The 26788-nt window shown below is 47.1% G+C and overlaps 14 non-coding genes and 1 pseudogene across 14 annotated transcripts; all 15 read left to right on the plus strand.

Annotated features, from left to right (window-relative positions):
- Positions 1–608: 608 nt before the first annotated feature.
- On the plus strand, positions 609–799 carry LOC142688119 (U2 spliceosomal RNA). The gene has a single exon (XR_012857276.1). It is a non-coding gene; the product is annotated as a U2 spliceosomal RNA (small nuclear RNA).
- A 1301-nt stretch (positions 800–2100) lies between these two features.
- On the plus strand, positions 2101–2291 carry LOC142688120 (U2 spliceosomal RNA). The gene has a single exon (XR_012857277.1). It is a non-coding gene; the product is annotated as a U2 spliceosomal RNA (small nuclear RNA).
- Positions 2292–3592: 1301 nt separating this feature from the next.
- Positions 3593–3786, plus strand: LOC142688340 (U2 spliceosomal RNA). Its single transcript, XR_012857477.1, has one exon. It is a non-coding gene; the product is annotated as a U2 spliceosomal RNA (small nuclear RNA).
- Positions 3787–5087: 1301 nt separating this feature from the next.
- LOC142688121 (U2 spliceosomal RNA) lies at positions 5088–5278 on the plus strand. The gene has a single exon (XR_012857278.1). It is a non-coding gene; the product is annotated as a U2 spliceosomal RNA (small nuclear RNA).
- Positions 5279–6579: 1301 nt separating this feature from the next.
- Positions 6580–6770, plus strand: LOC142688122 (U2 spliceosomal RNA). The gene has a single exon (XR_012857279.1). It is a non-coding gene; the product is annotated as a U2 spliceosomal RNA (small nuclear RNA).
- Positions 6771–8071: 1301 nt separating this feature from the next.
- On the plus strand, positions 8072–8262 carry LOC142688123 (U2 spliceosomal RNA). The gene has a single exon (XR_012857280.1). It is a non-coding gene; the product is annotated as a U2 spliceosomal RNA (small nuclear RNA).
- Positions 8263–9563: 1301 nt separating this feature from the next.
- On the plus strand, positions 9564–9754 carry LOC142688125 (U2 spliceosomal RNA). Its single transcript, XR_012857282.1, has one exon. It is a non-coding gene; the product is annotated as a U2 spliceosomal RNA (small nuclear RNA).
- Positions 9755–11055: 1301 nt separating this feature from the next.
- LOC142688126 (U2 spliceosomal RNA) lies at positions 11056–11246 on the plus strand. The gene has a single exon (XR_012857283.1). It is a non-coding gene; the product is annotated as a U2 spliceosomal RNA (small nuclear RNA).
- Positions 11247–12543: 1297 nt separating this feature from the next.
- LOC142688127 (U2 spliceosomal RNA) lies at positions 12544–12734 on the plus strand. Its single transcript, XR_012857284.1, has one exon. It is a non-coding gene; the product is annotated as a U2 spliceosomal RNA (small nuclear RNA).
- A 1301-nt stretch (positions 12735–14035) lies between these two features.
- LOC142688128 (U2 spliceosomal RNA) lies at positions 14036–14226 on the plus strand. The gene has a single exon (XR_012857285.1). It is a non-coding gene; the product is annotated as a U2 spliceosomal RNA (small nuclear RNA).
- Positions 14227–15527: 1301 nt separating this feature from the next.
- LOC142688130 (U2 spliceosomal RNA) lies at positions 15528–15718 on the plus strand. Its single transcript, XR_012857286.1, has one exon. It is a non-coding gene; the product is annotated as a U2 spliceosomal RNA (small nuclear RNA).
- Positions 15719–17019: 1301 nt separating this feature from the next.
- Positions 17020–17210, plus strand: LOC142688131 (U2 spliceosomal RNA). Its single transcript, XR_012857287.1, has one exon. It is a non-coding gene; the product is annotated as a U2 spliceosomal RNA (small nuclear RNA).
- A 1301-nt stretch (positions 17211–18511) lies between these two features.
- LOC142688132 (U2 spliceosomal RNA) lies at positions 18512–18702 on the plus strand. Its single transcript, XR_012857288.1, has one exon. It is a non-coding gene; the product is annotated as a U2 spliceosomal RNA (small nuclear RNA).
- Positions 18703–25006: 6304 nt separating this feature from the next.
- LOC142688366 (U2 spliceosomal RNA) lies at positions 25007–25219 on the plus strand (annotated as a pseudogene).
- A 1297-nt stretch (positions 25220–26516) lies between these two features.
- LOC142688133 (U2 spliceosomal RNA) lies at positions 26517–26707 on the plus strand. Its single transcript, XR_012857289.1, has one exon. It is a non-coding gene; the product is annotated as a U2 spliceosomal RNA (small nuclear RNA).
- Positions 26708–26788: the final 81 nt, after the last annotated feature.

A 26788-nucleotide genomic window follows, 5' to 3' on the forward strand; every position in this document is an offset into this window, starting at 1 on the left:
TCCTGGAGGCAAATAAATGTGCAAAAAAAAGACAGCCTGGCGGCCGGCTGTTGCAGTGTTGCCCTCTCAGGCAACACTGAGTGACTGACTGAGCCGCACCGTCTTATATAAAGTTCAGACGGAACTTTGCACGTGTCATAGTGGAGCCCTCAGGATTCCAGAGCCAGCTTTCTGACATCATAATGGGGCCTGCCTCAGAGATAAAAGCCTGGGCCCAGGCAGTGTTGGTCAGTGCTGCTCAGCAGGCAGCACCGGACTGGACTGGATTAAAGCTGATACAAGGTGTGAAGGAACAAGGGGTGGCTGTGGGCATGCACTTGCTGCCGCTGCCAGTGTTTATCTGCATGGCAGGAGGGCATTTGGGCGTTGCCAGGAAGGCGTTTTTATGTAGATTCCTCCTCTTTCAGCACTGCATTGTGGTGCAAGCAAAAGAAGCAAATCCTGTGTAGCTTCCTCTCCGGCCTTTATTCACCTCCCGCTTAGTAGCTGTAAATGTGTGTGAGCCTGCAGGGCCCCATGGAATTGCCTAGGAGTAGGCTGAATCAATCGCTGCAAGGGGTGAACAGCAGTATGGGACAGGCTCGGGCAAGGCAAGGGCCGCTCGGGTTATCGCTTCTCGGCCTTTTGGCTAAGATCAAGTGTAGTATCTGTTCTTATCAGTTTAATATCTGATACGTCCCCTATCTGGGGACCATATATTAAATGGATTTTTAGAACAGGGAGATGGAAATAGAGCTTGCTCTGTCCACTCCACGCATTGACCTGGTATTGCAGTATTTCCAGGACCGGTGCACCCTTCCCTTATGTGTTGACTAAAATCAGATTCCAAAAGTGCTATTTGTGTTTGCTATTGTTTTTGTCTTTCTGATGGGATCTCCCCTTTTAATCCCATTATTTCAACACCTGTTGGACAATGCATTTGTACAGTCATGTGTGATAATGAGCTCATTTATTAAATGCAATTAATTAATACATTGCCACCTCTTGTTGTGTGTGTGTCTTCTGTGTTTCTGTGTTTCCGGCATTTCACATTGGAACAGCTCATTCACCTTCCTTGTCTTCTCTCCGCCCTCCCTCCTAGGTAGGTTAAAGAGCTGCACCTGAGCCAGCCACTGATTGATGCAGCACCACAGTCAAATAGCGGAGTGGAGTAGGGGAACAGCAAACAGCCATTAAAGCCGCCCGCCCGCCCGCCCGCCCGCCTGCCTGCCTGCCTGCCTGCCTGCCCGCCACAATGGACCTACCTGTGTACACTACATGGATGTGATGGAATGTACTGTCGTCCCTACATTTCAAGAAGAAGTAAGAATTGCAGTTGCAACAAAGCCTTGCTTGCCTACAAAGAGAGCAGCAATTTGGATTTGTTACTATGTTACCTAGAAGAATAACAAACTGTGCAAGGATGGAGGTTGTAGGAGCAAAGAGAAGTTGTCTGTAAAGTTGGTGGATGCTTATTTTCCATTTTGCAGTCCCTTGTCTCCCTCTTGTGGCCTCCTGGAGGCAAATAAATGTGCAAAAAAAAGACAGCCTGGCGGCCGGCTGTTGCAGTGTTGCCCTCTCAGGCAACACTGAGTGACTGACTGAGCCGCACCGTCTTATATAAAGTTCAGACGGAACTTTGCACGTGTCATAGTGGAGCCCTCAGGATTCCAGAGCCAGCTTTCTGACATCATAATGGGGCCTGCCTCAGAGATAAAAGCCTGGGCCCAGGCAGTGTTGGTCAGTGCTGCTCAGCAGGCAGCACCGGACTGGACTGGATTAAAGCTGATACAAGGTGTGAAGGAACAAGGGGTGGCTGTGGGCATGCACTTGCTGCCGCTGCCAGTGTTTATCTGCATGGCAGGAGGGCATTTGGGCGTTGCCAGGAAGGCGTTTTTATGTAGATTCCTCCTCTTTCAGCACTGCATTGTGGTGCAAGCAAAAGAAGCAAATCCTGTGTAGCTTCCTCTCCGGCCTTTATTCACCTCCCGCTTAGTAGCTGTAAATGTGTGTGAGCCTGCAGGGCCCCATGGAATTGCCTAGGAGTAGGCTGAATCAATCGCTGCAAGGGGTGAACAGCAGTATGGGACAGGCTCGGGCAAGGCAAGGGCCGCTCGGGTTATCGCTTCTCGGCCTTTTGGCTAAGATCAAGTGTAGTATCTGTTCTTATCAGTTTAATATCTGATACGTCCCCTATCTGGGGACCATATATTAAATGGATTTTTAGAACAGGGAGATGGAAATAGAGCTTGCTCTGTCCACTCCACGCATTGACCTGGTATTGCAGTATTTCCAGGACCGGTGCACCCTTCCCTTATGTGTTGACTAAAATCAGATTCCAAAAGTGCTATTTGTGTTTGCTATTGTTTTTGTCTTTCTGATGGGATCTCCCCTTTTAATCCCATTATTTCAACACCTGTTGGACAATGCATTTGTACAGTCATGTGTGATAATGAGCTCATTTATTAAATGCAATTAATTAATACATTGCCACCTCTTGTTGTGTGTGTGTCTTCTGTGTTTCTGTGTTTCCGGCATTTCACATTGGAACAGCTCATTCACCTTCCTTGTCTTCTCTCCGCCCTCCCTCCTAGGTAGGTTAAAGAGCTGCACCTGAGCCAGCCACTGATTGATGCAGCACCACAGTCAAATAGCGGAGTGGAGTAGGGGAACAGCAAACAGCCATTAAAGCCGCCCGCCCGCCCGCCCGCCCGCCTGCCTGCCTGCCTGCCTGCCTGCCCGCCACAATGGACCTACCTGTGTACACTACATGGATGTGATGGAATGTACTGTCGTCCCTACATTTCAAGAAGAAGTAAGAATTGCAGTTGCAACAAAGCCTTGCTTGCCTACAAAGAGAGCAGCAATTTGGATTTGTTACTATGTTACCTAGAAGAATAACAAACTGTGCAAGGATGGAGGTTGTAGGAGCAAAGAGAAGTTGTCTGTAAAGTTGGTGGATGCTTATTTTCCATTTTGCAGTCCCTTGTCTCCCTCTTGTGGCCTCCTGGAGGCAAATAAATGTGCAAAAAAAAGACAGCCTGGCGGCCGGCTGTTGCAGTGTTGCCCTCTCAGGCAACACTGAGTGACTGACTGAGCCGCACCGTCTTATATAAAGTTCAGACGGAACTTTGCACGTGTCATAGTGGAGCCCTCAGGATTCCAGAGCCAGCTTTCTGACATCATAATGGGGCCTGCCTCAGAGATAAAAGCCTGGGCCCAGGCAGTGTTGGTCAGTGCTGCTCAGCAGGCAGCACCGGACTGGACTGGATTAAAGCTGATACAAGGTGTGAAGGAACAAGGGGTGGCTGTGGGCATGCACTTGCTGCCGCTGCCAGTGTTTATCTGCATGGCAGGAGGGCATTTGGGCGTTGCCAGGAAGGCGTTTTTATGTAGATTCCTCCTCTTTCAGCACTGCATTGTGGTGCAAGCAAAAGAAGCAAATCCTGTGTAGCTTCCTCTCCGGCCTTTATTCACCTCCCGCTTAGTAGCTGTAAATGTGTGTGAGCCTGCAGGGCCCCATGGAATTGCCTAGGAGTAGGCTGAATCAATCGCTGCAAGGGGTGAACAGCAGTATGGGACAGGCTCGGGCAAGGCAAGGGCCGCTCGGGTTATCGCTTCTCGGCCTTTTGGCTAAGATCAAGTGTAGTATCTGTTCTTATCAGTTTAATATCTGATACGTCCCCTATCTGGGGACCATATATTAAATGGATTTTTAGAACAGGGAGATGGAAATAGAGCTTCTTGCTCTGTCCACTCCACGCATTGACCTGGTATTGCAGTATTTCCAGGACCGGTGCACCCTTCCCTTATGTGTTGACTAAAATCAGATTCCAAAAGTGCTATTTGTGTTTGCTATTGTTTTTGTCTTTCTGATGGGATCTCCCCTTTTAATCCCATTATTTCAACACCTGTTGGACAATGCATTTGTACAGTCATGTGTGATAATGAGCTCATTTATTAAATGCAATTAATTAATACATTGCCACCTCTTGTTGTGTGTGTGTCTTCTGTGTTTCTGTGTTTCCGGCATTTCACATTGGAACAGCTCATTCACCTTCCTTGTCTTCTCTCCGCCCTCCCTCCTAGGTAGGTTAAAGAGCTGCACCTGAGCCAGCCACTGATTGATGCAGCACCACAGTCAAATAGCGGAGTGGAGTAGGGGAACAGCAAACAGCCATTAAAGCCGCCCGCCCGCCCGCCCGCCCGCCTGCCTGCCTGCCTGCCTGCCTGCCCGCCACAATGGACCTACCTGTGTACACTACATGGATGTGATGGAATGTACTGTCGTCCCTACATTTCAAGAAGAAGTAAGAATTGCAGTTGCAACAAAGCCTTGCTTGCCTACAAAGAGAGCAGCAATTTGGATTTGTTACTATGTTACCTAGAAGAATAACAAACTGTGCAAGGATGGAGGTTGTAGGAGCAAAGAGAAGTTGTCTGTAAAGTTGGTGGATGCTTATTTTCCATTTTGCAGTCCCTTGTCTCCCTCTTGTGGCCTCCTGGAGGCAAATAAATGTGCAAAAAAAAGACAGCCTGGCGGCCGGCTGTTGCAGTGTTGCCCTCTCAGGCAACACTGAGTGACTGACTGAGCCGCACCGTCTTATATAAAGTTCAGACGGAACTTTGCACGTGTCATAGTGGAGCCCTCAGGATTCCAGAGCCAGCTTTCTGACATCATAATGGGGCCTGCCTCAGAGATAAAAGCCTGGGCCCAGGCAGTGTTGGTCAGTGCTGCTCAGCAGGCAGCACCGGACTGGACTGGATTAAAGCTGATACAAGGTGTGAAGGAACAAGGGGTGGCTGTGGGCATGCACTTGCTGCCGCTGCCAGTGTTTATCTGCATGGCAGGAGGGCATTTGGGCGTTGCCAGGAAGGCGTTTTTATGTAGATTCCTCCTCTTTCAGCACTGCATTGTGGTGCAAGCAAAAGAAGCAAATCCTGTGTAGCTTCCTCTCCGGCCTTTATTCACCTCCCGCTTAGTAGCTGTAAATGTGTGTGAGCCTGCAGGGCCCCATGGAATTGCCTAGGAGTAGGCTGAATCAATCGCTGCAAGGGGTGAACAGCAGTATGGGACAGGCTCGGGCAAGGCAAGGGCCGCTCGGGTTATCGCTTCTCGGCCTTTTGGCTAAGATCAAGTGTAGTATCTGTTCTTATCAGTTTAATATCTGATACGTCCCCTATCTGGGGACCATATATTAAATGGATTTTTAGAACAGGGAGATGGAAATAGAGCTTGCTCTGTCCACTCCACGCATTGACCTGGTATTGCAGTATTTCCAGGACCGGTGCACCCTTCCCTTATGTGTTGACTAAAATCAGATTCCAAAAGTGCTATTTGTGTTTGCTATTGTTTTTGTCTTTCTGATGGGATCTCCCCTTTTAATCCCATTATTTCAACACCTGTTGGACAATGCATTTGTACAGTCATGTGTGATAATGAGCTCATTTATTAAATGCAATTAATTAATACATTGCCACCTCTTGTTGTGTGTGTGTCTTCTGTGTTTCTGTGTTTCCGGCATTTCACATTGGAACAGCTCATTCACCTTCCTTGTCTTCTCTCCGCCCTCCCTCCTAGGTAGGTTAAAGAGCTGCACCTGAGCCAGCCACTGATTGATGCAGCACCACAGTCAAATAGCGGAGTGGAGTAGGGGAACAGCAAACAGCCATTAAAGCCGCCCGCCCGCCCGCCCGCCCGCCTGCCTGCCTGCCTGCCTGCCTGCCCGCCACAATGGACCTACCTGTGTACACTACATGGATGTGATGGAATGTACTGTCGTCCCTACATTTCAAGAAGAAGTAAGAATTGCAGTTGCAACAAAGCCTTGCTTGCCTACAAAGAGAGCAGCAATTTGGATTTGTTACTATGTTACCTAGAAGAATAACAAACTGTGCAAGGATGGAGGTTGTAGGAGCAAAGAGAAGTTGTCTGTAAAGTTGGTGGATGCTTATTTTCCATTTTGCAGTCCCTTGTCTCCCTCTTGTGGCCTCCTGGAGGCAAATAAATGTGCAAAAAAAAGACAGCCTGGCGGCCGGCTGTTGCAGTGTTGCCCTCTCAGGCAACACTGAGTGACTGACTGAGCCGCACCGTCTTATATAAAGTTCAGACGGAACTTTGCACGTGTCATAGTGGAGCCCTCAGGATTCCAGAGCCAGCTTTCTGACATCATAATGGGGCCTGCCTCAGAGATAAAAGCCTGGGCCCAGGCAGTGTTGGTCAGTGCTGCTCAGCAGGCAGCACCGGACTGGACTGGATTAAAGCTGATACAAGGTGTGAAGGAACAAGGGGTGGCTGTGGGCATGCACTTGCTGCCGCTGCCAGTGTTTATCTGCATGGCAGGAGGGCATTTGGGCGTTGCCAGGAAGGCGTTTTTATGTAGATTCCTCCTCTTTCAGCACTGCATTGTGGTGCAAGCAAAAGAAGCAAATCCTGTGTAGCTTCCTCTCCGGCCTTTATTCACCTCCCGCTTAGTAGCTGTAAATGTGTGTGAGCCTGCAGGGCCCCATGGAATTGCCTAGGAGTAGGCTGAATCAATCGCTGCAAGGGGTGAACAGCAGTATGGGACAGGCTCGGGCAAGGCAAGGGCCGCTCGGGTTATCGCTTCTCGGCCTTTTGGCTAAGATCAAGTGTAGTATCTGTTCTTATCAGTTTAATATCTGATACGTCCCCTATCTGGGGACCATATATTAAATGGATTTTTAGAACAGGGAGATGGAAATAGAGCTTGCTCTGTCCACTCCACGCATTGACCTGGTATTGCAGTATTTCCAGGACCGGTGCACCCTTCCCTTATGTGTTGACTAAAATCAGATTCCAAAAGTGCTATTTGTGTTTGCTATTGTTTTTGTCTTTCTGATGGGATCTCCCCTTTTAATCCCATTATTTCAACACCTGTTGGACAATGCATTTGTACAGTCATGTGTGATAATGAGCTCATTTATTAAATGCAATTAATTAATACATTGCCACCTCTTGTTGTGTGTGTGTCTTCTGTGTTTCTGTGTTTCCGGCATTTCACATTGGAACAGCTCATTCACCTTCCTTGTCTTCTCTCCGCCCTCCCTCCTAGGTAGGTTAAAGAGCTGCACCTGAGCCAGCCACTGATTGATGCAGCACCACAGTCAAATAGCGGAGTGGAGTAGGGGAACAGCAAACAGCCATTAAAGCCGCCCGCCCGCCCGCCCGCCCGCCTGCCTGCCTGCCTGCCTGCCTGCCCGCCACAATGGACCTACCTGTGTACACTACATGGATGTGATGGAATGTACTGTCGTCCCTACATTTCAAGAAGAAGTAAGAATTGCAGTTGCAACAAAGCCTTGCTTGCCTACAAAGAGAGCAGCAATTTGGATTTGTTACTATGTTACCTAGAAGAATAACAAACTGTGCAAGGATGGAGGTTGTAGGAGCAAAGAGAAGTTGTCTGTAAAGTTGGTGGATGCTTATTTTCCATTTTGCAGTCCCTTGTCTCCCTCTTGTGGCCTCCTGGAGGCAAATAAATGTGCAAAAAAAAGACAGCCTGGCGGCCGGCTGTTGCAGTGTTGCCCTCTCAGGCAACACTGAGTGACTGACTGAGCCGCACCGTCTTATATAAAGTTCAGACGGAACTTTGCACGTGTCATAGTGGAGCCCTCAGGATTCCAGAGCCAGCTTTCTGACATCATAATGGGGCCTGCCTCAGAGATAAAAGCCTGGGCCCAGGCAGTGTTGGTCAGTGCTGCTCAGCAGGCAGCACCGGACTGGACTGGATTAAAGCTGATACAAGGTGTGAAGGAACAAGGGGTGGCTGTGGGCATGCACTTGCTGCCGCTGCCAGTGTTTATCTGCATGGCAGGAGGGCATTTGGGCGTTGCCAGGAAGGCGTTTTTATGTAGATTCCTCCTCTTTCAGCACTGCATTGTGGTGCAAGCAAAAGAAGCAAATCCTGTGTAGCTTCCTCTCCGGCCTTTATTCACCTCCCGCTTAGTAGCTGTAAATGTGTGTGAGCCTGCAGGGCCCCATGGAATTGCCTAGGAGTAGGCTGAATCAATCGCTGCAAGGGGTGAACAGCAGTATGGGACAGGCTCGGGCAAGGCAAGGGCCGCTCGGGTTATCGCTTCTCGGCCTTTTGGCTAAGATCAAGTGTAGTATCTGTTCTTATCAGTTTAATATCTGATACGTCCCCTATCTGGGGACCATATATTAAATGGATTTTTAGAACAGGGAGATGGAAATAGAGCTTGCTCTGTCCACTCCACGCATTGACCTGGTATTGCAGTATTTCCAGGACCGGTGCACCCTTCCCTTATGTGTTGACTAAAATCAGATTCCAAAAGTGCTATTTGTGTTTGCTATTGTTTTTGTCTTTCTGATGGGATCTCCCCTTTTAATCCCATTATTTCAACACCTGTTGGACAATGCATTTGTACAGTCATGTGTGATAATGAGCTCATTTATTAAATGCAATTAATTAATACATTGCCACCTCTTGTTGTGTGTGTGTCTTCTGTGTTTCTGTGTTTCCGGCATTTCACATTGGAACAGCTCATTCACCTTCCTTGTCTTCTCTCCGCCCTCCCTCCTAGGTAGGTTAAAGAGCTGCACCTGAGCCAGCCACTGATTGATGCAGCACCACAGTCAAATAGCGGAGTGGAGTAGGGGAACAGCAAACAGCCATTAAAGCCGCCCGCCCGCCCGCCCGCCCGCCTGCCTGCCTGCCTGCCTGCCTGCCCGCCACAATGGACCTACCTGTGTACACTACATGGATGTGATGGAATGTACTGTCGTCCCTACATTTCAAGAAGAAGTAAGAATTGCAGTTGCAACAAAGCCTTGCTTGCCTACAAAGAGAGCAGCAATTTGGATTTGTTACTATGTTACCTAGAAGAATAACAAACTGTGCAAGGATGGAGGTTGTAGGAGCAAAGAGAAGTTGTCTGTAAAGTTGGTGGATGCTTATTTTCCATTTTGCAGTCCCTTGTCTCCCTCTTGTGGCCTCCTGGAGGCAAATAAATGTGCAAAAAAAAGACAGCCTGGCGGCCGGCTGTTGCAGTGTTGCCCTCTCAGGCAACACTGAGTGACTGACTGAGCCGCACCGTCTTATATAAAGTTCAGACGGAACTTTGCACGTGTCATAGTGGAGCCCTCAGGATTCCAGAGCCAGCTTTCTGACATCATAATGGGGCCTGCCTCAGAGATAAAAGCCTGGGCCCAGGCAGTGTTGGTCAGTGCTGCTCAGCAGGCAGCACCGGACTGGACTGGATTAAAGCTGATACAAGGTGTGAAGGAACAAGGGGTGGCTGTGGGCATGCACTTGCTGCCGCTGCCAGTGTTTATCTGCATGGCAGGAGGGCATTTGGGCGTTGCCAGGAAGGCGTTTTTATGTAGATTCCTCCTCTTTCAGCACTGCATTGTGGTGCAAGCAAAAGAAGCAAATCCTGTGTAGCTTCCTCTCCGGCCTTTATTCACCTCCCGCTTAGTAGCTGTAAATGTGTGTGAGCCTGCAGGGCCCCATGGAATTGCCTAGGAGTAGGCTGAATCAATCGCTGCAAGGGGTGAACAGCAGTATGGGACAGGCTCGGGCAAGGCAAGGGCCGCTCGGGTTATCGCTTCTCGGCCTTTTGGCTAAGATCAAGTGTAGTATCTGTTCTTATCAGTTTAATATCTGATACGTCCCCTATCTGGGGACCATATATTAAATGGATTTTTAGAACAGGGAGATGGAAATAGAGCTTGCTCTGTCCACTCCACGCATTGACCTGGTATTGCAGTATTTCCAGGACCGGTGCACCCTTCCCTTATGTGTTGACTAAAATCAGATTCCAAAAGTGCTATTTGTGTTTGCTATTGTTTTTGTCTTTCTGATGGGATCTCCCCTTTTAATCCCATTATTTCAACACCTGTTGGACAATGCATTTGTACAGTCATGTGTGATAATGAGCTCATTTATTAAATGCAATTAATTAATACATTGCCACCTCTTGTTGTGTGTGTGTCTTCTGTGTTTCTGTGTTTCCGGCATTTCACATTGGAACAGCTCATTCACCTTCCTTGTCTTCTCTCCGCCCTCCCTCCTAGGTAGGTTAAAGAGCTGCACCTGAGCCAGCCACTGATTGATGCAGCACCACAGTCAAATAGCGGAGTGGAGTAGGGGAACAGCAAACAGCCATTAAAGCCGCCCGCCCGCCCGCCCGCCCGCCTGCCTGCCTGCCTGCCTGCCTGCCCGCCACAATGGACCTACCTGTGTACACTACATGGATGTGATGGAATGTACTGTCGTCCCTACATTTCAAGAAGAAGTAAGAATTGCAGTTGCAACAAAGCCTTGCTTGCCTACAAAGAGAGCAGCAATTTGGATTTGTTACTATGTTACCTAGAAGAATAACAAACTGTGCAAGGATGGAGGTTGTAGGAGCAAAGAGAAGTTGTCTGTAAAGTTGGTGGATGCTTATTTTCCATTTTGCAGTCCCTTGTCTCCCTCTTGTGGCCTCCTGGAGGCAAATAAATGTGCAAAAAAAAGACAGCCTGGCGGCCGGCTGTTGCAGTGTTGCCCTCTCAGGCAACACTGAGTGACTGACTGAGCCGCACCGTCTTATATAAAGTTCAGACGGAACTTTGCACGTGTCATAGTGGAGCCCTCAGGATTCCAGAGCCAGCTTTCTGACATCATAATGGGGCCTGCCTCAGAGATAAAAGCCTGGGCCCAGGCAGTGTTGGTCAGTGCTGCTCAGCAGGCAGCACCGGACTGGACTGGATTAAAGCTGATACAAGGTGTGAAGGAACAAGGGGTGGCTGTGGGCATGCACTTGCTGCCGCTGCCAGTGTTTATCTGCATGGCAGGAGGGCATTTGGGCGTTGCCAGGAAGGCGTTTTTATGTAGATTCCTCCTCTTTCAGCACTGCATTGTGGTGCAAGCAAAAGAAGCAAATCCTGTGTAGCTTCCTCTCCGGCCTTTATTCACCTCCCGCTTAGTAGCTGTAAATGTGTGTGAGCCTGCAGGGCCCCATGGAATTGCCTAGGAGTAGGCTGAATCAATCGCTGCAAGGGGTGAACAGCAGTATGGGACAGGCTCGGGCAAGGCAAGGGCCGCTCGGGTTATCGCTTCTCGGCCTTTTGGCTAAGATCAAGTGTAGTATCTGTTCTTATCAGTTTAATATCTGATACGTCCCCTATCTGGGGACCATATATTAAATGGATTTTTAGAACAGGGAGATGGAAATAGAGCTTGCTCTGTCCACTCCACGCATTGACCTGGTATTGCAGTATTTCCAGGACCGGTGCACCCTTCCCTTATGTGTTGACTAAAATCAGATTCCAAAAGTGCTATTTGTGTTTGCTATTGTTTTTGTCTTTCTGATGGGATCTCCCCTTTTAATCCCATTATTTCAACACCTGTTGGACAATGCATTTGTACAGTCATGTGTGATAATGAGCTCATTTATTAAATGCAATTAATTAATACATTGCCACCTCTTGTTGTGTGTGTGTCTTCTGTGTTTCTGTGTTTCCGGCATTTCACATTGGAACAGCTCATTCACCTTCCTTGTCTTCTCTCCGCCCTCCCTCCTAGGTAGGTTAAAGAGCTGCACCTGAGCCAGCCACTGATTGATGCAGCACCACAGTCAAATAGCGGAGTGGAGTAGGGGAACAGCAAACAGCCATTAAAGCCGCCCGCCCGCCCGCCCGCCCGCCTGCCTGCCTGCCTGCCTGCCCGCCACAATGGACCTACCTGTGTACACTACATGGATGTGATGGAATGTACTGTCGTCCCTACATTTCAAGAAGAAGTAAGAATTGCAGTTGCAACAAAGCCTTGCTTGCCTACAAAGAGAGCAGCAATTTGGATTTGTTACTATGTTACCTAGAAGAATAACAAACTGTGCAAGGATGGAGGTTGTAGGAGCAAAGAGAAGTTGTCTGTAAAGTTGGTGGATGCTTATTTTCCATTTTGCAGTCCCTTGTCTCCCTCTTGTGGCCTCCTGGAGGCAAATAAATGTGCAAAAAAAAGACAGCCTGGCGGCCGGCTGTTGCAGTGTTGCCCTCTCAGGCAACACTGAGTGACTGACTGAGCCGCACCGTCTTATATAAAGTTCAGACGGAACTTTGCACGTGTCATAGTGGAGCCCTCAGGATTCCAGAGCCAGCTTTCTGACATCATAATGGGGCCTGCCTCAGAGATAAAAGCCTGGGCCCAGGCAGTGTTGGTCAGTGCTGCTCAGCAGGCAGCACCGGACTGGACTGGATTAAAGCTGATACAAGGTGTGAAGGAACAAGGGGTGGCTGTGGGCATGCACTTGCTGCCGCTGCCAGTGTTTATCTGCATGGCAGGAGGGCATTTGGGCGTTGCCAGGAAGGCGTTTTTATGTAGATTCCTCCTCTTTCAGCACTGCATTGTGGTGCAAGCAAAAGAAGCAAATCCTGTGTAGCTTCCTCTCCGGCCTTTATTCACCTCCCGCTTAGTAGCTGTAAATGTGTGTGAGCCTGCAGGGCCCCATGGAATTGCCTAGGAGTAGGCTGAATCAATCGCTGCAAGGGGTGAACAGCAGTATGGGACAGGCTCGGGCAAGGCAAGGGCCGCTCGGGTTATCGCTTCTCGGCCTTTTGGCTAAGATCAAGTGTAGTATCTGTTCTTATCAGTTTAATATCTGATACGTCCCCTATCTGGGGACCATATATTAAATGGATTTTTAGAACAGGGAGATGGAAATAGAGCTTGCTCTGTCCACTCCACGCATTGACCTGGTATTGCAGTATTTCCAGGACCGGTGCACCCTTCCCTTATGTGTTGACTAAAATCAGATTCCAAAAGTGCTATTTGTGTTTGCTATTGTTTTTGTCTTTCTGATGGGATCTCCCCTTTTAATCCCATTATTTCAACACCTGTTGGACAATGCATTTGTACAGTCATGTGTGATAATGAGCTCATTTATTAAATGCAATTAATTAATACATTGCCACCTCTTGTTGTGTGTGTGTCTTCTGTGTTTCTGTGTTTCCGGCATTTCACATTGGAACAGCTCATTCACCTTCCTTGTCTTCTCTCCGCCCTCCCTCCTAGGTAGGTTAAAGAGCTGCACCTGAGCCAGCCACTGATTGATGCAGCACCACAGTCAAATAGCGGAGTGGAGTAGGGGAACAGCAAACAGCCATTAAAGCCGCCCGCCCGCCCGCCCGCCCGCCTGCCTGCCTGCCTGCCTGCCTGCCCGCCACAATGGACCTACCTGTGTACACTACATGGATGTGATGGAATGTACTGTCGTCCCTACATTTCAAGAAGAAGTAAGAATTGCAGTTGCAACAAAGCCTTGCTTGCCTACAAAGAGAGCAGCAATTTGGATTTGTTACTATGTTACCTAGAAGAATAACAAACTGTGCAAGGATGGAGGTTGTAGGAGCAAAGAGAAGTTGTCTGTAAAGTTGGTGGATGCTTATTTTCCATTTTGCAGTCCCTTGTCTCCCTCTTGTGGCCTCCTGGAGGCAAATAAATGTGCAAAAAAAAGACAGCCTGGCGGCCGGCTGTTGCAGTGTTGCCCTCTCAGGCAACACTGAGTGACTGACTGAGCCGCACCGTCTTATATAAAGTTCAGACGGAACTTTGCACGTGTCATAGTGGAGCCCTCAGGATTCCAGAGCCAGCTTTCTGACATCATAATGGGGCCTGCCTCAGAGATAAAAGCCTGGGCCCAGGCAGTGTTGGTCAGTGCTGCTCAGCAGGCAGCACCGGACTGGACTGGATTAAAGCTGATACAAGGTGTGAAGGAACAAGGGGTGGCTGTGGGCATGCACTTGCTGCCGCTGCCAGTGTTTATCTGCATGGCAGGAGGGCATTTGGGCGTTGCCAGGAAGGCGTTTTTATGTAGATTCCTCCTCTTTCAGCACTGCATTGTGGTGCAAGCAAAAGAAGCAAATCCTGTGTAGCTTCCTCTCCGGCCTTTATTCACCTCCCGCTTAGTAGCTGTAAATGTGTGTGAGCCTGCAGGGCCCCATGGAATTGCCTAGGAGTAGGCTGAATCAATCGCTGCAAGGGGTGAACAGCAGTATGGGACAGGCTCGGGCAAGGCAAGGGCCGCTCGGGTTATCGCTTCTCGGCCTTTTGGCTAAGATCAAGTGTAGTATCTGTTCTTATCAGTTTAATATCTGATACGTCCCCTATCTGGGGACCATATATTAAATGGATTTTTAGAACAGGGAGATGGAAATAGAGCTTGCTCTGTCCACTCCACGCATTGACCTGGTATTGCAGTATTTCCAGGACCGGTGCACCCTTCCCTTATGTGTTGACTAAAATCAGATTCCAAAAGTGCTATTTGTGTTTGCTATTGTTTTTGTCTTTCTGATGGGATCTCCCCTTTTAATCCCATTATTTCAACACCTGTTGGACAATGCATTTGTACAGTCATGTGTGATAATGAGCTCATTTATTAAATGCAATTAATTAATACATTGCCACCTCTTGTTGTGTGTGTGTCTTCTGTGTTTCTGTGTTTCCGGCATTTCACATTGGAACAGCTCATTCACCTTCCTTGTCTTCTCTCCGCCCTCCCTCCTAGGTAGGTTAAAGAGCTGCACCTGAGCCAGCCACTGATTGATGCAGCACCACAGTCAAATAGCGGAGTGGAGTAGGGGAACAGCAAACAGCCATTAAAGCCGCCCGCCCGCCCGCCCGCCCGCCTGCCTGCCTGCCTGCCTGCCTGCCCGCCACAATGGACCTACCTGTGTACACTACATGGATGTGATGGAATGTACTGTCGTCCCTACATTTCAAGAAGAAGTAAGAATTGCAGTTGCAACAAAGCCTTGCTTGCCTACAAAGAGAGCAGCAATTTGGATTTGTTACTATGTTACCTAGAAGAATAACAAACTGTGCAAGGATGGAGGTTGTAGGAGCAAAGAGAAGTTGTCTGTAAAGTTGGTGGATGCTTATTTTCCATTTTGCAGTCCCTTGTCTCCCTCTTGTGGCCTCCTGGAGGCAAATAAATGTGCAAAAAAAAGACAGCCTGGCGGCCGGCTGTTGCAGTGTTGCCCTCTCAGGCAACACTGAGTGACTGACTGAGCCGCACCGTCTTATATAAAGTTCAGACGGAACTTTGCACGTGTCATAGTGGAGCCCTCAGGATTCCAGAGCCAGCTTTCTGACATCATAATGGGGCCTGCCTCAGAGATAAAAGCCTGGGCCCAGGCAGTGTTGGTCAGTGCTGCTCAGCAGGCAGCACCGGACTGGACTGGATTAAAGCTGATACAAGGTGTGAAGGAACAAGGGGTGGCTGTGGGCATGCACTTGCTGCCGCTGCCAGTGTTTATCTGCATGGCAGGAGGGCATTTGGGCGTTGCCAGGAAGGCGTTTTTATGTAGATTCCTCCTCTTTCAGCACTGCATTGTGGTGCAAGCAAAAGAAGCAAATCCTGTGTAGCTTCCTCTCCGGCCTTTATTCACCTCCCGCTTAGTAGCTGTAAATGTGTGTGAGCCTGCAGGGCCCCATGGAATTGCCTAGGAGTAGGCTGAATCAATCGCTGCAAGGGGTGAACAGCAGTATGGGACAGGCTCGGGCAAGGCAAGGGCCGCTCGGGTTATCGCTTCTCGGCCTTTTGGCTAAGATCAAGTGTAGTATCTGTTCTTATCAGTTTAATATCTGATACGTCCCCTATCTGGGGACCATATATTAAATGGATTTTTAGAACAGGGAGATGGAAATAGAGCTTGCTCTGTCCACTCCACGCATTGACCTGGTATTGCAGTATTTCCAGGACCGGTGCACCCTTCCCTTATGTGTTGACTAAAATCAGATTCCAAAAGTGCTATTTGTGTTTGCTATTGTTTTTGTCTTTCTGATGGGATCTCCCCTTTTAATCCCATTATTTCAACACCTGTTGGACAATGCATTTGTACAGTCATGTGTGATAATGAGCTCATTTATTAAATGCAATTAATTAATACATTGCCACCTCTTGTTGTGTGTGTGTCTTCTGTGTTTCTGTGTTTCCGGCATTTCACATTGGAACAGCTCATTCACCTTCCTTGTCTTCTCTCCGCCCTCCCTCCTAGGTAGGTTAAAGAGCTGCACCTGAGCCAGCCACTGATTGATGCAGCACCACAGTCAAATAGCGGAGTGGAGTAGGGGAACAGCAAACAGCCATTAAAGCCGCCCGCCCGCCCGCCCGCCCGCCTGCCTGCCTGCCTGCCTGCCTGCCCGCCACAATGGACCTACCTGTGTACACTACATGGATGTGATGGAATGTACTGTCGTCCCTACATTTCAAGAAGAAGTAAGAATTGCAGTTGCAACAAAGCCTTGCTTGCCTACAAAGAGAGCAGCAATTTGGATTTGTTACTATGTTACCTAGAAGAATAACAAACTGTGCAAGGATGGAGGTTGTAGGAGCAAAGAGAAGTTGTCTGTAAAGTTGGTGGATGCTTATTTTCCATTTTGCAGTCCCTTGTCTCCCTCTTGTGGCCTCCTGGAGGCAAATAAATGTGCAAAAAAAAGACAGCCTGGCGGCCGGCTGTTGCAGTGTTGCCCTCTCAGGCAACACTGAGTGACTGACTGAGCCGCACCGTCTTATATAAAGTTCAGACGGAACTTTGCACGTGTCATAGTGGAGCCCTCAGGATTCCAGAGCCAGCTTTCTGACATCATAATGGGGCCTGCCTCAGAGATAAAAGCCTGGGCCCAGGCAGTGTTGGTCAGTGCTGCTCAGCAGGCAGCACCGGACTGGACTGGATTAAAGCTGATACAAGGTGTGAAGGAACAAGGGGTGGCTGTGGGCATGCACTTGCTGCCGCTGCCAGTGTTTATCTGCATGGCAGGAGGGCATTTGGGCGTTGCCAGGAAGGCGTTTTTATGTAGATTCCTCCTCTTTCAGCACTGCATTGTGGTGCAAGCAAAAGAAGCAAATCCTGTGTAGCTTCCTCTCCGGCCTTTATTCACCTCCCGCTTAGTAGCTGTAAATGTGTGTGAGCCTGCAGGGCCCCATGGAATTGCCTAGGAGTAGGCTGAATCAATCGCTGCAAGGGGTGAACAGCAGTATGGGACAGGCTCGGGCAAGGCAAGGGCCGCTCGGGTTATCGCTTCTCGGCCTTTTGGCTAAGATCAAGTGTAGTATCTGTTCTTATCAGTTTAATATCTGATACGTCCCCTATCTGGGGACCATATATTAAATGGATTTTTAGAACAGGGAGATGGAAATAGAGCTTGCTCTGTCCACTCCACGCATTGACCTGGTATTGCAGTATTTCCAGGACCGGTGCACCCTTCCCTTATGTGTTGACTAAAATCAGATTCCAAAAGTGCTATTTGTGTTTGCTATTGTTTTTGTCTTTCTGATGGGATCTCCCCTTTTAATCCCATTATTTCAACACCTGTTGGACAATGCATTTGTACAGTCATGTGTGATAATGAGCTCATTTATTAAATGCAATTAATTAATACATTGCCACCTCTTGTTGTGTGTGTGTCTTCTGTGTTTCTGTGTTTCCGGCATTTCACATTGGAACAGCTCATTCACCTTCCTTGTCTTCTCTCCGCCCTCCCTCCTAGGTAGGTTAAAGAGCTGCACCTGAGCCAGCCACTGATTGATGCAGCACCACAGTCAAATAGCGGAGTGGAGTAGGGGAACAGCAAACAGCCATTAAAGCCGCCCGCCCGCCCGCCCGCCCGCCTGCCTGCCTGCCTGCCTGCCTGCCCGCCACAATGGACCTACCTGTGTACACTACATGGATGTGATGGAATGTACTGTCGTCCCTACATTTCAAGAAGAAGTAAGAATTGCAGTTGCAACAAAGCCTTGCTTGCCTACAAAGAGAGCAGCAATTTGGATTTGTTACTATGTTACCTAGAAGAATAACAAACTGTGCAAGGATGGAGGTTGTAGGAGCAAAGAGAAGTTGTCTGTAAAGTTGGTGGATGCTTATTTTCCATTTTGCAGTCCCTTGTCTCCCTCTTGTGGCCTCCTGGAGGCAAATAAATGTGCAAAAAAAAGACAGCCTGGCGGCCGGCTGTTGCAGTGTTGCCCTCTCAGGCAACACTGAGTGACTGACTGAGCCGCACCGTCTTATATAAAGTTCAGACGGAACTTTGCACGTGTCATAGTGGAGCCCTCAGGATTCCAGAGCCAGCTTTCTGACATCATAATGGGGCCTGCCTCAGAGATAAAAGCCTGGGCCCAGGCAGTGTTGGTCAGTGCTGCTCAGCAGGCAGCACCGGACTGGACTGGATTAAAGCTGATACAAGGTGTGAAGGAACAAGGGGTGGCTGTGGGCATGCACTTGCTGCCGCTGCCAGTGTTTATCTGCATGGCAGGAGGGCATTTGGGCGTTGCCAGGAAGGCGTTTTTATGTAGATTCCTCCTCTTTCAGCACTGCATTGTGGTGCAAGCAAAAGAAGCAAATCCTGTGTAGCTTCCTCTCCGGCCTTTATTCACCTCCCGCTTAGTAGCTGTAAATGTGTGTGAGCCTGCAGGGCCCCATGGAATTGCCTAGGAGTAGGCTGAATCAATCGCTGCAAGGGGTGAACAGCAGTATGGGACAGGCTCGGGCAAGGCAAGGGCCGCTCGGGTTATCGCTTCTCGGCCTTTTGGCTAAGATCAAGTGTAGTATCTGTTCTTATCAGTTTAATATCTGATACGTCCCCTATCTGGGGACCATATATTAAATGGATTTTTAGAACAGGGAGATGGAAATAGAGCTTGCTCTGTCCACTCCACGCATTGACCTGGTATTGCAGTATTTCCAGGACCGGTGCACCCTTCCCTTATGTGTTGACTAAAATCAGATTCCAAAAGTGCTATTTGTGTTTGCTATTGTTTTTGTCTTTCTGATGGGATCTCCCCTTTTAATCCCATTATTTCAACACCTGTTGGACAATGCATTTGTACAGTCATGTGTGATAATGAGCTCATTTATTAAATGCAATTAATTAATACATTGCCACCTCTTGTTGTGTGTGTGTCTTCTGTGTTTCTGTGTTTCCGGCATTTCACATTGGAACAGCTCATTCACCTTCCTTGTCTTCTCTCCGCCCTCCCTCCTAGGTAGGTTAAAGAGCTGCACCTGAGCCAGCCACTGATTGATGCAGCACCACAGTCAAATAGCGGAGTGGAGTAGGGGAACAGCAAACAGCCATTAAAGCCGCCCGCCCGCCCGCCCGCCCGCCTGCCTGCCTGCCTGCCCGCCACAATGGACCTACCTGTGTACACTACATGGATGTGATGGAATGTACTGTCGTCCCTACATTTCAAGAAGAAGTAAGAATTGCAGTTGCAACAAAGCCTTGCTTGCCTACAAAGAGAGCAGCAATTTGGATTTGTTACTATGTTACCTAGAAGAATAACAAACTGTGCAAGGATGGAGGTTGTAGGAGCAAAGAGAAGTTGTCTGTAAAGTTGGTGGATGCTTATTTTCCATTTTGCAGTCCCTTGTCTCCCTCTTGTGGCCTCCTGGAGGCAAATAAATGTGCAAAAAAAAGACAGCCTGGCGGCCGGCTGTTGCAGTGTTGCCCTCTCAGGCAACACTGAGTGACTGACTGAGCCGCACCGTCTTATATAAAGTTCAGACGGAACTTTGCACGTGTCATAGTGGAGCCCTCAGGATTCCAGAGCCAGCTTTCTGACATCATAATGGGGCCTGCCTCAGAGATAAAAGCCTGGGCCCAGGCAGTGTTGGTCAGTGCTGCTCAGCAGGCAGCACCGGACTGGACTGGATTAAAGCTGATACAAGGTGTGAAGGAACAAGGGGTGGCTGTGGGCATGCACTTGCTGCCGCTGCCAGTGTTTATCTGCATGGCAGGAGGGCATTTGGGCGTTGCCAGGAAGGCGTTTTTATGTAGATTCCTCCTCTTTCAGCACTGCATTGTGGTGCAAGCAAAAGAAGCAAATCCTGTGTAGCTTCCTCTCCGGCCTTTATTCACCTCCCGCTTAGTAGCTGTAAATGTGTGTGAGCCTGCAGGGCCCCATGGAATTGCCTAGGAGTAGGCTGAATCAATCGCTGCAAGGGGTGAACAGCAGTATGGGACAGGCTCGGGCAAGGCAAGGGCCGCTCGGGTTATCGCTTCTCGGCCTTTTGGCTCAGATCAGGTTCATTGCCTGGTCTGGGCCGGGGGGTTCGGCCTTTTCGTGGAGTCCTATCCGACGTTTTTGGGAGCGATCACCGTGCCGTTGGGCATTCCTTTTCAAGATGGCAGCTGTGCGTAACACTATCCGTTTTGTGGTGAATGAGCAGAGGAGAGAAGAAGTTGATACTGGACATATCATTGAGAACATCCTTCTGGACCTGGCTGGAGTTAAGTTGGTAGAGGTATTCTGTATCCAAGCTTTCAGCAATATTGCTACATATGATGTATCCTTTTTTGAGGCCGCCTACTGTCTAAATGTTTTTCAGTTGCTCAAGGAGAAACACATGCATGAGGCTTTAAAATCTATTGAAGTGCAACCTCTTTTTTCAGCAGTGGAGAAATGTATTACCATCCACATGTATAACCCATTTCTGGATAGAAGGCTGGTCAGGGCCTTCTTAGCTCACTACTGTACCCATGTTAGAGGAGGTGTGGAGCAGAAGAACCTATGGGGAGTTTTCAATGGTGATATTAAGTACTGGGTCAGGCTGAAACCTGACTCCAGCTGTATTGGAGGAGTGATGAATCCTCCTGCAAATTTTTCAATTGGTGGTAATAAGGGATATCTTTATTACCAAGATATGCCATGTTTTTGCAGATCATGTTTTTCCTACGGGCATACCAAAGATGCATGTAAAGGCAAAGTATGCAGGAATTGCAAAGAAACAGGACATGAGGCTAGTGCATGTATTTCCCCATCCAGGTGTGACATTTGTGGTTTGCCGGGTCATACTTGTAGGAAATGTCCAAAGGTGTTTCCCTTTTTAGGGCAAGAGAGAAGAACATGGGGCAGACAGGTGAGAACAACAAGTTCCCTTGCTGCCACTTCTGATGCAATTTCAGAGCCAGCTGGCAGTGTTTCTGTGCCTGCTTCTCAGGACCCTGGGAAAGCTGGATTAGGAGAGGTTCTAACCTCACATACTAACAGCATGGAGTTGGGTGTGGTCCCTCCTGCAGAGCAAAGTGTTGATGAAACACCTGGGGTTATGCCTATGGAAGGTGAAGACACAGCGCCACCTATTGGGTGTGCTTCCCCTGATGATGGTGCAAGTATGCAAATTTTGTCTTTTTCTAGCCCAGAGTCAAAAATGGAAGACTCAGCTAAAGTGGAGTGGTCAATATCGGAGGAGGACGAGAAGGAGGCCAGGATGCCTAGTGCCACTAGTGCTGAAATTTTTCATAAAGTGGTCTCAAAAAGGGGGAAGTCTGGAAAGGCGGTGAAGAGACTGAAGATAGGCTTATTGGAAGATTCTGCTCATGCAAATCCCTTCTCATTGCTGGACAGTGACTCTAGTTCTAGCCCTAAGTCATCTGAGGTGGCCTCAGAAGTACCCAGCTCTCCTGGGGAAGGTTTCCTCAGTGAAGTCAATGTGGCAAATCTGGAAAGAGCTATGTATTTCCCTGGGACGTGATATGTTCTGGTTATCTCATGGCTTTCCTTTGCACTAACCATACTATGCCCGCATGTCTTTGAGATTAAAGATTGTCTCTCAAAATGTACGGGTGTTCTCCTCTGCTCACAAGCGTGCTGCAGTCCTGGACTTTTTGGCCTCTAAGGGCAGTGACATTGTTTGTGTACAAGAATGTGGTTTGTCAAAAAATCCTAGTAAAGAAGAATGGAAGTTTGGGGAAGCAATTTGGTCCTTTTCTTCCACAAATAGGAACGATGGAATTGGTATTCTCTTTAAAAATAATGAGTTTGTCATCAAACAGACTCAAATCATTCAGGAAGGAAGATGTGTCTGCGTGTTACTATCCTACAAGGGGTGGCAGTTTAGGCTTATCAATATCTATGGCCATGCTGTGAAATCTGATAGGTTGGCACTTTTTGATACTTTAAAATTTTTTCTACACGGTAAAGTTCCTGTAATTATTGTTGGTGACATTAACTGTATCCTGGAGAAGCAGGCCCGAGCTGGATCCACAGAGTCTAATGTGGACGCTACCGGAGTTTTGTGGAATAAAATTTTGCAGGACTTTGCTTTGCAGGACGCTGTCACCAGGAAACCAGGTCCATTTACCTATCATGCCGATGACGGAAGAACGGATTCTCGTCTGGACTTTTTCTTTTTTTCTACCTCTGCAATGAAATGTGTAGATTATGCGCAGGAGAGAGTGTGGTTTTCAGATCACGAGTGTTTGTTGGGGGTTTTTGTTATAAATAATTTCTTTTATGGTAGAGGGGTATGGAAGATGAATGTTAGTTTTCTGAGTGATAAAAGGGAAAAAACTAGGTTTGGGAAAAAATATGGGTTTTGGGTTAGGAAGAAAAGTTCTTTCTCTAATGTGTGTGAATGGTGGGTATGGGTGAAAAAAAAGATTGGTGGGTTTTTTAGACAGATAGGGTATAGAAGAGCGAGAAGGAAAAGATTAGAATATTCACGCTTTAATATGCGGATGACGTTCCTTCAACAATGTAAAAATTTGGGTATGGATGTAAGACACGATTTGGAAAAAACAAAAAAAGATATTAAGGAGTGGTTCCGAGAGAAAGGGAAAGAAATTATATTTAGGTCTAAGGTGGAGGTTAGAGATAATCACGAGAAGTGCACTAGATTTTTCTTTAAAAAAATGTGTGGTGGAAAAAGTGGAATGAATGTATTATTGGATAAGGATGATAAGGAGGTGTTCGGTAAGGATGTGATTGATGTGGTGTCTGATTTTTATAAAAAACTGTATGATGTGAAGAAATGTGATTTGGGCGATGATGAGGAGTTTTTGGATATTGTGTGTAATTTTGTTCCTGAAAGTGAATGTGCGTTTTTGCTTGGTGAGATTATGGATGGTGAAGTAAAGGATGTGGTGGGAAGTATGGCTAAAAATAAGTCTCCAGGGATCGATGGAATACCAGCTGATTTCTATGGGAAATATTGGGATATAATTGGGAAGGATGTTATAGAAGTTATGAGAGTGTTGTTTTCTGGGATTAATATGTGTGATGTGATGAAGAAGGGTATGGTAGTTTTGTTGCATAAAAAAGGAGACAAGAGACGGTTAGAAAACTGGCGACCAATTACTTTGCTTAATACGGATTATAAAATTTTTGCCAAGCTGATTGCGAATCGTATGAGAGATGTGATTGGGTGTGTGATTGATGAGGATCAGGTATGTGCGGTACCGAAAAGGAAATTGCATGAAAACGTGGCGTTGGTGCGGGACATGCTTGAGGATTGTAAGGGTCGGAATAAGAAGGTGATTGTGTGTGCGTTAGATTTTGAGAAAGCGTTTGATCGTGTGGCGCATGTGTTTTTGTTCAAAGTGTTAGAGAGAATGGGTTTTCCGGTTCAGTTTGTGAGTTTGTTGAAGAATTTATACGCGAATGCAAAGAGCTGTGTGCAGGTGAATGGGTTTTTTTCAGAATCGTTTAATATTATGTCTGGTGTGCGACAGGGTTGTCCGTTGTCTCCCATCCTATTTATTTGTGCGATTGAACCATTGTTGCAAATGATTAGAAATGATAAGGTTGTGAAAGGTTTGGTGGTGCCCGGGTGTGATGGAAAACGTGTGAAAGCTTTGGGATATATGGATGATATTTGCGTATTGTGTGATTCAGTGTATGATATGTCCAGAGTGAAGTTGATCGTAAATATGTTTTGTATTGCGTCTGCTTTTAAAATAAATTGGGGTAAGAGCAAATTTAAAATTTTTTTCAGTAATGAGCGGGTGAGTGATTCTGATATGGAACAGGTGAATGGTGTGAAAATTTTGGGTATTGTGTTTGATGATGAGCTGAAAGGGAGAGAAAGTTGGGATGAGTTAGGTGGTAGGATTGTGAGAAAGTTGGAAATGTGGAGAATGAGGGATCTTTCTTTTTCGGGGAAGGTTTTAATTGTCAAAAGTATTATTCTTCCTATGATTTTATATGTTGCTCTGGTTTTTCCTCCTGCTGTAGCTATGTTAAAAAAAGTGAATAGAGTTTTGTTCCTTTTTTTATGGGGGAGCGGGATTGAGAAGGCAAAGAGAGAAATTCTAATGAAAAGCAGACGTAATGGAGGCTTGGATTTCCCAAATTTGGAGATTTTCATCGGAATTAATTGTGTACGTTTTTTTGTAGAGCTTTTATTTAAAGAATCCAAGGCTTCCAGAATGTCGAAATATTTAGCTGGAACGGTGATTCAGCGTCTAAGGTGGGAAAAACGTAATTTATGTAAACCAATTGCTTTTCAGTGCACAGGGTGGTATTTGTATGTTGAAAAATTTATTAAAAAGTTCCAGCTAGAGGATGTAAGAATGGAGAGATTTTTGAGTGAAAAGAATGTTGTGAGAAGTATGTGTATGAATAATGTGATGTGTTCTGTAAATGGTTTGAATTCGATGGAGTCTAGGTCTGTGTGGAAGAAGATTGTTACGTATGATGTGTCAAATAAGCAGAAAGATTTGTTATGGATGTCGGTACATGGAGTGTTGCCTGTAAGGAGTGTTCAGAAAAGAAGAGGTTTGGTTGCATCTGAAAGGTGTCCGAGAGAAGGTTGTGGGGATGATGAGGATGTGAGTCATGTGTTTTGGTCGTGTAAGCATGCAAAGGATGTTTGGAAAAAGTTGAGTGGGTTGTGCGAAGAATTGACTGGTTTGAAGAGTTTGACGTACGAAATTGTCTTGTTTGGTTTGTGTAGTTTGGGTAGTGAAAAGGATAGAGTGTTGTGGATTTTTTTGACTTGTGTGAAAGAGGTTTTGTGGAATACGAGGAATTTGAATGTGTATAAAAGAGAAGTATTTGAGATGGAGGATGTGGTTAGTATGGTATTGGCTAAATTGTATTTTTATTATAAATGGGATCTAGAAAAAGGTATGGATGCGGAAGGGATATGGCGAATGTTAAAATGGCGGTATTTAGTTTGAGGAATTTTGTTTGACTTATCTTGTATTTGATGGGAAAATAAAATAATGAACCAGAGTGATGAGATTTTTTGAAAAATAGAGAGGTGGTTTGAACAACTACAGTTCTCGGTTTTATTCAAAAAAACCTGAATGGTTTAATAAAAAAAAAAAAAAAAAAAAAAAAATCTGTTCTTATCAGTTTAATATCTGATACGTCCCCTATCTGGGGACCATATATTAAATGGATTTTTAGAACAGGGAGATGGAAATAGAGCTTGCTCTGTCCACTCCACGCATTGACCTGGTATTGCAGTATTTCCAGGACCGGTGCACCCTTCCCTTATGTGTTGACTAAAATCAGATTCCAAAAGTGCTATTTGTGTTTGCTATTGTTTTTGTCTTTCTGATGGGATCTCCCCTTTTAATCCCATTATTTCAACACCTGTTGGACAATGCATTTGTACAGTCATGTGTGATAATGAGCTCATTTATTAAATGCAATTAATTAATACATTGCCACCTCTTGTTGTGTGTGTGTCTTCTGTGTTTCTGTGTTTCCGGCATTTCACATTGGAACAGCTCATTCACCTTCCTTGTCTTCTCTCCGCCCTCCCTCCTAGGTAGGTTAAAGAGCTGCACCTGAGCCAGCCACTGATTGATGCAGCACCACAGTCAAATAGCGGAGTGGAGTAGGGGAACAGCAAACAGCCATTAAAGCCGCCCGCCCGCCCGCCCGCCCGCCTGCCTGCCTGCCTGCCTGCCCGCCACAATGGACCTACCTGTGTACACTACATGGATGTGATGGAATGTACTGTCGTCCCTACATTTCAAGAAGAAGTAAGAATTGCAGTTGCAACAAAGCCTTGCTTGCCTACAAAGAGAGCAGCAATTTGGATTTGTTACTATGTTACCTAGAAGAATAACAAACTGTGCAAGGATGGAGGTTGTAGGAGCAAAGAGAAGTTGTCTGTAAAGTTGGTGGATGCTTATTTTCCATTTTGCAGTCCCTTGTCTCCCTCTTGTGGCCTCCTGGAGGCAAATAAATGTGCAAAAAAAAGACAGCCTGGCGGCCGGCTGTTGCAGTGTTGCCCTCTCAGGCAACACTGAGTGACTGACTGAGCCGCACCGTCTTATATAAAGTTCAGACGGAACTTTGCACGTGTCATAGTGGAGCCCTCAGGATTCCAGAGCCAGCTTTCTGACATCATAATGGGGCCTGCCTCAGAGATAAAAGCCTGGGCCCAGGCAGTGTTGGTCAGTGCTGCTCAGCAGGCAGCACCGGACTGGACTGGATTAAAGCTGATACAAGGTGTGAAGGAACAAGGGGTGGCTGTGGGCATGCACTTGCTGCCGCTGCCAGTGTTTATCTGCATGGCAGGAGGGCATTTGGGCGTTGCCAGGAAGGCGTTTTTATGTAGATTCCTCCTCTTTCAGCACTGCATTGTGGTGCAAGCAAAAGAAGCAAATCCTGTGTAGCTTCCTCTCCGGCCTTTATTCACCTCCCGCTTAGTAGCTGTAAATGTGTGTGAGCCTGCAGGGCCCCATGGAATTGCCTAGGAGTAGGCTGAATCAATCGCTGCAAGGGGTGAACAGCAGTATGGGACAGGCTCGGGCAAGGCAAGGGCCGCTCGGGTTATCGCTTCTCGGCCTTTTGGCTAAGATCAAGTGTAGTATCTGTTCTTATCAGTTTAATATCTGATACGTCCCCTATCTGGGGACCATATATTAAATGGATTTTTAGAACAGGGAGATGGAAATAGAGCTTGCTCTGTCCACTCCACGCATTGACCTGGTATTGCAGTATTTCCAGGACCGGTGCACCCTTCCCTTATGTGTTGACTAAAATCAGATTCCAAAAGTGCTATTTGTGTTTGCTATTGTTTTTGTCTTTCTGATGGGATCTCCCC

The sequence above is a fragment of the Rhinoderma darwinii genome (genome assembly GCF_050947455.1).
Source record: "Rhinoderma darwinii isolate aRhiDar2 chromosome 5 unlocalized genomic scaffold, aRhiDar2.hap1 SUPER_5_unloc_25, whole genome shotgun sequence".
NCBI lineage: Eukaryota > Metazoa > Chordata > Amphibia > Anura > Rhinodermatidae > Rhinoderma > Rhinoderma darwinii.